Genomic DNA, 9,759 nt, shown 5'->3' with positions numbered 1-9,759 from the left:
AATCTGCAGCACGTCGTCGGTAGGCAGTGTCCTGATGATGTAGGGACCGACTTCTGCCATGCAGCAATTCTGTGTCAACCCCTGCCCGCGAAGGCTGTCCGAGAATTCTAAGTTCTTCCGAAAACGAGCGACCAAGTCACAAGACCATCCGACTCCGAGGAAGATCAGATCCCGACTCCCTGCCCGCGCAACGCAAGAGCGAAGCCAACATTGCTCTACTCCCTACACTCCTCGAAAAACCGCGAATCAGCATTCAGTTCTGATTCTAAAATTCCCCCACACTGTCTCAGAACATCATTCGCGCCAACAGCGACCGTTCCCTCCAATTTCGAGTAGGGTTTTATGACCTCAACTAGCCTCAGTTTAGGTTGACCAATCATGTCTCTGATATTCAGCTGAGGGCACTGAACCTGCCGTTTGACCGGCTACGAAAACAACCTGCCTAGACCATCGGCCACGCGGTGCCAGACAGTCGCACAGTCCACAAGTTTTCTCCGAATCAAGAGGACAACGCAGTCAGTCGGTGCCAGGAACCTTCGTTCCGCACACGCCGGAACGGTAAACACATAAACTGCGGCGACACGCAGACGTCTCGCAGATCGCCCTGCATACAATAGGCGAAACTCGACCGACGTCAGTCATTCCGCCAGGCGCTTAAGCCTATTGTACGAACCCTCAGAATTCAGGGAATTGCAGCCTCCAACCGGAAACGCAGTGTGCCGCGTCCTCCGATGCTCGCCTCGCACAGGCCACCCAGGGAAGTAAAACAACATGTTTAGGAATCGAGTGAAAAGTATTTTTTGAGCTCTAAGTAGAAATACTCTCATTACAATAACCTTATTCGGTCTGTTACTACCATGCAATGACATAGAACATTAATAAAATTGATGAAAATTAGAAGCGACATGCAAAAGAGCGCATGGAACCTCTCAACACTTCCTCGCGCTTGGTCAAATGGAGCAAATCGGTTGATTCTATTTACATTTGATGTGGTCTGCGGTGGGCTTGATGGGACTTACGGAGGCACCATTATTTCATGGTTCAAAATGGCTCTGAGCACTATGGGACTTAACATCTGTGGTCATCAGTCCCCTAGAACTTAGAACTACTTAAACCTAACTAACCTAAGGACATCACACATCATGCCCGAGGCAGGATTCGAACCTGCGACCGTAGCAGTCCCGCAGTTCCGGACTGAGCGCCTGAACCGCTAGACCACCGCGGCCGGCTTATTTCATGGACGATTCCTCTGAAAACACCCATAAATGGCTTTTTACTATATTTTCGCCGTTACCAGACGACAATTACCTAGCCGAGGATTCCAAGACGACTATGCACAGCAAATGACTGAAGCTTTTACGATATATTCCAGAGATCCCGATCTCGAACAACCTTGAAAATGTTCTTGGTATCTTTATCCGTTTCCAGCATACAGAGGTTCAAAGTTATCCTAGTTATACACATTAAATATGGTATAAGGCGAAATCTAAATAATAAATAACGGCAGGAAATTACTCCGATTTTAACAATATATTCTTTAGACGTTTACCTAGAAGAGCTATCTCCTACTTTTCAAAAATCTTTATCGAGAAACACCCTCAAAACTTGTTTTTTGAGTACCAAAACCCGGTCAAATATTCGGAGACGGCTATGGACACCAAATGGCTGTGAATTTTACGACTTATTTCTAACATCCCTTTCTCGAACAGGCTTGAAACTTTTCGTCATATCTGTATCCGTTCTCGAGATACAGAGGTTCAAAGTTACCCTACTTGTACACGTAAAATACACACGTAAAACTCGTCGTGAGACGGAAACATAATTAGAAAGTGACGCAGCACGCAGAAATATGCTGTAAAGTGTCTCCCTTATCATCTGGAAATCCCATGTCGTTTAACTGAAGCACATGCAAAATTTGTTTGCACTTGAAATCCGACCTGAGATGTAAAATTAGTTTTGCGTTATTTCAGTTTCACATAAGTAAACTACCTAAATTTTACAAAGCAATATATTTCTTTTCATATGAGTTAGGGTTAAGTTGCGTTAGTCGTACCACAGCATAAGTATTGCTCCAGTAATATCTGGTCCCACGAGTATAAAATGCGACAATAAGTGGTTTAAAACTGAACTAAATAGCTGTGCAAGTAAGCAAAAACGAGTGAGGGGACTTCTGACTGTAGTGCCAGAAAAATAATTATCAAATAAATTTATTTGACTTTTTATTATATTCTGTCTCTTATTTTAAGGTATTTCAGAGAATAATAAAGTAATATTGTTTAGGCTGTGCCTGCAGTTAAAGCTCTCACTGCCTAGGTCGTACCTGTGGAGAATACGCTAATTGTACGACTCGGGCGTTGATGGATATTACATATCAACTAAAAATCGTTTGTTTCAGCTGATCAATATGACGAAGAGGGCGTACAATAAGTGGAAGCAGGAGGATATGGACGGAGATTTACTGAAACATTAGAATGACAAACTGAATTTAATGAAGCGTGTTGAAGGTATACACTGAAGCGCCAAGGAAACTGGTATAGGCATGCGTATTCTTGTACAGAGATGTGTAAACAGGCAGAATACGGCGCTACGGTCGGCAACGCCTATATAAGACAACAATTGTCTGGTGCAGTTGTTAGATCGGTAACTGCTGCTACAATGGCAGGTTTTCAAGATTTAAGTGCGTCTGAACGTGCTGTCATAGTCAGCGCACGAGCGGTGGGACACAGCATCTCCGAGGTAGTGATGAAGTGGGGATTTTCCCCTACGACCATTTCACGGATGTACCGTGAATATCAGGAATTCGGTAAAACAACAAATCCCCCACATCGCTGCTGCCGGAAAAAGATCCTGCAAGAACGAGGCCAATGACAACTGAAGAGAATCGTTCAACGTGACAGAAGTGCTACCCTTCCGCAGATTGCTGCAGATTTTAGTGCTGGGCCATCCCCAAGTGTCAGCGCGTGAACCATTCACCGAAACATCATCGATACGGGCTTTCGGAGCCAAAAGCCCACTCGTGTACCCCTGATGACTGCACGACACAAAGCTTTATGCCTCGCCTGGGCACGTGTACGAGTATTGAAACAACCACATGAATCCATGGACCCTGCATGTGAGCAGGGGAATGTTCAAGCTGGTGGAGGCTCTGTAATGGTGTGGGGCGTGTGCAGTTGGAGTGATATGGGATCCCTGATAGGCCTAGATAGACTCTAACAGGTGACATGTACGTAAGCATCCTGTCTGACCACCTGCATCCTTTCGTGTCAGTTGTGCATCCCGACGGACTTGGCCAATTCCAGCAGGACAATGCGACACCCCACACTTCCAGGATTGCACAGAGTGGCTCCAGGAACACTCTTCTGAGCTTAAACACTTACGCTGGCCACCATACTTCCCAAACATGAACATTATCTGGCATGCCTTGCAACGTGCTGTTCAGAATAGATCTCCATCCCCTCGTATCCTACGGATTTAGTGACAGCCTTGCTGTATTCATGGTGTCAATGTCCTCGAGCACTGCTTCAGACAAGAGTCCATGCTACGTCGTGTTGCGGCACTTTGGCGTGCTCGCGGGGGCCCTACATGATATTAGACAGCTGTACCAGTTTCTTTGGCTGTTCAGTGTAATATGCCAACGCCCACACTGCGTTGCCATTTGAAGGGTTTTAATGAAACATCAATATTTGGAAGATAATGATATGACAGCAGAAATAAGAGATCAGTTTTCACAGCATGTAATTAATTTAGATCTAGTTTCTTCGGAGTAATTGTTGCTGAATTAAGGAAACTTGCATACCAACTTGCCGAGAAACATGTACTGCATAGATAAAGAAACAGAAAGATAGCCACTTACATATGGTATTAAATGTTTATGAAAGATGTTACCAATTTGTCGTTGCGAGTTCCTGAAGCAATATAGATGGCAGGAAGGAAGGGGTTTAATAATGATCGTCTTAATGAGTTTTTTTGATAAATATGAGGAAATACTAGATGAACATAAGTTTACTGCTGATAAAATATATAACGTGGATGAAATTGCATTACCCACAGTTCACAAACCGTCTAAAGTAATTGCCCGAAAAGGCAAACATCAAGTGGGCGCAGTCACAAACGGGGAAATGGGTATAACAACGACATACGTATATGCAATGAACGCAGCAGGGGATTTCATACGCCCGACTTTAAAACTTGAGCGCAGCAGAATGAGTAAAATCTTAAAAAGGAGAGGAGCTCCAACGAACACAGCATTTGGATGCTCGACAGAGGGCTGGATAACACCATAACTGTTTCTACGATGGGTATAACATTTCGTAAAATGTACGGAAGTTTTACTGGATGGATATAGCACACACACAAAAAATTTATGGGCAATTCAGCTGGCTCGTGATTATGGTATAATCATGCGATCATTTCCCGCTCACACGATTCATCACCTGCAGTCATCGGAAAGCTCGTGCTCTAAAACACTAAAAATCAACTACAATCAAGCGGCATCTGTGTCCAGGCAGTGTCATAAAACGATCTAACATCAGAGAACTCCTGGGTAATGCAGACCTAAGATCGGTTTCTATGGACGTAACACTAAATGGTTTTAAGGCAACAGGCTTGTGGCCATCTAACAGAAATGTCGTCAAAGAAGAAGACTGTGTAGCTACTACTGTACATATTGCTGATCAATCAGAACAAGAATCGGCTGATGGATCTGGAGCAACGACGTGAAAATCTGGAAGGCCGTCTAGCGTTGCATCACCACTCAATGATTAGTCTGGAACTTCTACAATACCCGTAATAAGATCTTCTGCTCGATCTTCCGTACACAGTTGATATAACCAATTCACTTTGTTCTTTAGTTTTTTATTGTTGTTAAAGTTTTCATCTTCATGTCTCTTTTTTATAGGTTTTGTGCACAGGTTTCTTCTTTTCGTTTGCCTTTTATTTCGCTTACGTTTTCTTTTTGTAAGGACTTTGTGTTAATAACATTGTTGATTTAGGCCGTTTAGTGAATTGGTTATGTCAGTTGTGTGGGGAAGATAGAGCAGAAGATCTTATTAAGTGTATGAAATGTAAAGTTTGGGAACATGACCTACCCGCTGGCGTGGGAAATAAAATTAAGAAGTATTTATGTGATATCTGTGTTCAAACCAACTGATTTTCGATATGCCAGTCCAAGCAATTTCTTAAGAATGTATATTTCGATTCCTATGTGCAGTTTCATTACGAGAAAATATGGTAGTAATCTAACGTTTATTATTTCCAATTTGTTATTGTGACGTTTTGAGAAATTATTCCATGGATTTAGTATATCTTCGCTGACGTCTTGTCCTTAGTGCGACTTAGGCTGTAGGGTGTACGAATTAGGAAACAAGGCCCTTAATCGTACCGAAGGTACAAATTTGGAAAAAAGATTGAAAACTCATTGTGAGAAAACGTTTTTGTATTTGTTTGAGAGCTGGTTGATGGCTTAAAAAATTCAGTGTACGCAAAAAATTTTGTTATTTAAAATATTCTTCAAATTCCATACACTCCTTTAAAGGGCAGTAAGGAAAAGAGGGGAACCAGCGGAAAAAGGCTCCTATCGAAGGGCAAAAAATGCGAATATGTTCCTCTTTATTTAAACGACTGACTGAAAAGAGTCGTACCAGCCACCTCATTCTGTCTTCCTCAGTACCTTTAAAAATTTTACGAAAAATATTGGCATGCGAAAATATTCTTGCCTTTTTATGCTGAGAAAGAAGGAGACAGTGGCAGTGGCAAAGAGACGGAAAAGTAATAAATGCTGGAAGATGTTAGACAGTGCTTGTGTTATAGAAAGAGCGTAGGAGACAGTGGCAGTGTGAGAGAAAGAGTGGAACACAGTGACGGGTGAACATAGTTGATAGCGACCGAATAGTGCTGGCGGAAGAGTGAAGGAGACAGTGCCACAGGAGTGGGAAATAAAGAGAGAGAGAAAGTGGAATTGGGTGAGAGACAGAGTATATGACAATGACAACGAGGAGGAAAATAGTGAAAGTGAGAAGAGACAGCAGCTGTAGGAAGGAAGGAATGATATATTAGCAGCAAGAGAGAGCGTGACAGCGTAGTAGGGCAGACCGAAGAGGACTGTGGCCATGACAAAGGAGATAATGACAGAGAAACACTGAGAGATAATGACAATGAGTTGGGCTGAATGAGTGAGTGAAAACGGGGAACTGGGAGTGGATTGGTATGAACCACTTACGGCGATGGACTATTGGGTGTATGTTAAATTAGGGGAGTTTGTGGGAGTTTGAGGTGAGTTGCACGTTAAAAAAAGCCCGAATATGTTCGCATGCCAAAATTTGTGGGAAAATTTTGAAGGTGCTCAGGAAGGTAGAATGAGGCCGCTGGTACCCAAATTTTCGGTCATTGTCTTTTGAATAAACAGGAACATATTTGTATTTCTTGTGCTTCGATAGGAGCAGTTTTCAGCTGCTGACTATACTGATTTGGAAGTCCTAGTGTATCCTTTTCTTATTTCCAGCTTAGTTAAAAAAAAGAAATGTCTGCTTTATTTCAGGATGAAGATTAGGAAAATAATAAATGGATCACTAGATATTGATAATCTGCACAGTCATAATAAATTTGTTGTTAGAGCTACGTGGGATTAAAAATCGAAACACTGGCGCCGAGATTCTGTCCCGTGACCTTACACTTCAGGAACTAAGTGTTTACTCGGTCGGATACGGACTTCTTGAATACAAGCGAACCTTCAAACTACTGTATAGAAGCAGGCCAAAGATTTTCACACTAGTTTTTCTCGAAAACGACTGAGAGTTGCGTCTTCCTGTTTACATATATTGAAGTCCTAGTCGTGCCCTGGACACCCTGTCAATATAAATCATGTCGGTAAGGGGAAATTCTTAGAGTGACCCTGTGGGCTATCAGGGCATTGGCTGGTAACTGCGATCTTATTTTGGTTGCTGGGCTGCGGTCCCGGCTGTCGGTGTTAGAGAAATTACAAACCAAAACGAATAAAATGACATTCGCAGTACTAAATTCTATTTTTCGAAACTACCTCACCGATGATGGTTCAAATGGCTCTGAGCACTATCGGACTTAACATCTGACGTCATCAGTCCCATAGAGCATAGAACTACTTAAACCTAACTAACCTAAGGACATCACACACATCCATGCCCGAGGCAGGATTGGAACCTGCGATCGTAGCGGTCGCGCGGTTCCAGACTGAAGCGCCTAGAACCGCTCGGCTACAGCGGCCGGCATATCACCTAAGAAAATCACAGCATAGTTTCTAAGTAAGATCGTCGAACTGATATGAAAATGACAGATAAAGGCATTTCTTCTTTGATCGTCGTCCTGCGGTTACTGAATTTGACGAACAGTTGTTAAACAAGTTACACATCGCTGCAGAAATTATTTTTCGATCTCCTCACATTTACTGACATTGAGTCCCATTTCTATGATTCAGCTATGTAAAAGGCAGGAGTCTCAATATTCAAACACAGGTCAATAAGCTACTTCATTTAACAAAAGTTTCACAAAGCTCACTAGTGATGTAAATCAACTAACTTTCTGATTGCAAGCTTGTCCACATCAGCTTAATAACTGTATTCTGAATGCTCATTACGGAGTTAATAAAACGAAAAAAAGTCTGAAGTATTTGAACGCTTGCTACTACTATCTTAGAAGTTAACTTTTGACTGCATGGCACTGACTGATTCAGAATTTGTTAGTAACAACTATTTATTCCTGCGCGTATTACAGAAATCATAAACTGATAAAATATGGGATTATTGTATTTTAATACAAAGATAAATAGGCAAAGAAATGTTTCAAATGACTCACTCTACTCATTCCTTTCTTATCTTCGACCCTCTGCTGTCACTGAGCCCTGACGTTCGTGTACATGGGTTGCTACGGAATTCTTAATCTTATGATGTACCCCACCTCCCCTGGAAGTCTGGCGCAACATTTCTGTGACACCCTGTATACGTTACAAGATTACTGTTTTTGGTGAGTTAAGGCGTTTTGTTTAAAGCCAAGTTGGTGAGAGCATTATGTGCCAACATGAGATGTTCAAGGAAGAGTTTTCTGTTTGAAAATGTGTATTTGCTGCTGGCTTACTGCTTTTGAAGATGCCTAATGGCATAGTGACTTTAAGGTATATTAAACTACAGGACTATATACACTGACGGAAAAACTAGCAGCACCAAAAAATAATTTGCAGAATAATGACATTTCGGTAATACATTTGTCTAGGTAAAATATTTAAGTGATTATCATTACGAGATAACAGGTTAACGTAAGCGCGAGATAAACCATTGCAAATGTGAAATGTTGGTACATTATTAAGCGGTGTAACCGCCAGATTGTAAATGCAAGCATGCAGACGCGAATGCGATGTGTTGCACAGGTGCCAGACATCAGTTTGATGGATGGAGTTCCACGCTTGTTGCAGACGGTCCGTCAATAAAAGGACGATTAATGATGGTTGTGGATGACGCTGGAGTCGTCGTCCGATGATGTCCCATATGTGCTCGGTTGGAGACAGATCTGGTGATCACGTAGGCCAAGGCAACATGTCGACACTCTGTAGTGCATGTTGGACTGCGACAGCGGTAGATGGACGAGCGTTATCCTGTTGGAAAACACCCCCTGGAATGGTGATCACGAATGGCAGCACAACAGCTCACGGACATTCACGGTCCATGAGAGTGCTTCTGCTGTCGTAAAAACCCAGACCATAACTCCAGGTGTAGGTCCAGTGTGTCTAGCACTTGGATAGTTTGATTGCAGGCCCTCAACTGACCTCCTTATAACCGACACACGGCCGTCACTAACACCGACACAGAACCAGCATTCATCAGAATAACCCTGGTCTCCAATGAGCTCTAGCTTGACACCACTGAACACACAAATAGCGGTGGTTTGGGATCAGTGGAATGCACGGTTTAGCGTGTCTGAGTCGGAGCCGTGCTTGAAATAACCGATTGGTAACAGTTCGTTGTCTCACTATGGTGCCAACTGCTGCTCAAACTACTGAAGCAGTTGCAGTACGATGCCCAACAAGTTACACGAAGGTCGTCCCTCTCGGTAGTGCCACGTGGCCATCCGAAGGCGCGTCTTCTTGCGACTGTACATTACCGTGACCACCTCTCCCAGCAAATCATGTACAGTGGCTAATTTCCTACCAAGTCTTTCTGCGCGACCTCATTCAAACCCAGAGAGGTGTTGATAATGGCGTCTTTGTCGCCTTAAAGACATTCCTGACTAACATCACTAATCTAATCTCAAAGGTAATTAACGTTCATAACGGGTACAGGGTATATTTAAAGAAAACCTGATTTGCATCCTCTTAGTGGCGCTACTAGCGCCGCTCTTATACACCTTGAGTAGACATCACTTTTCAGATGTAGAAACACACCTACTAACTTTCGTTTATGTCACGCAACTCCTTCTTGGTGTTGTGATTTTTTTCCTGTTGTGTAGTTATTTACGTGGCTGTCAGTATGCGTAGCATTGTGATATACTGATTTGTGTTTCCTTGTTTTATAGCACTTGATTATGAGATAACGTAGTCCCAAACATGTTGTTATAAATATATCACACATTCAACACCTTGTGAGCAATTTTCTCAGTACTGAGTATGACCACCTGCTTTATAGTACGTTGGTCCACGTTTGGAACGTAATACAGTTACGAATATGGGCAACAATAACTCGACGAGTCCTTGGTAGGTTACCGGAGGTATGTAGCACCAGATATGTGCGTAAGGGTCAC

This window comes from Schistocerca piceifrons, chromosome X (assembly GCF_021461385.2).
Source record: "Schistocerca piceifrons isolate TAMUIC-IGC-003096 chromosome X, iqSchPice1.1, whole genome shotgun sequence".
In the NCBI taxonomy this organism is placed as follows: Eukaryota; Metazoa; Arthropoda; class Insecta; order Orthoptera; family Acrididae; genus Schistocerca; species Schistocerca piceifrons.
Note: the sequence above shows the minus strand (reverse complement) of the source record.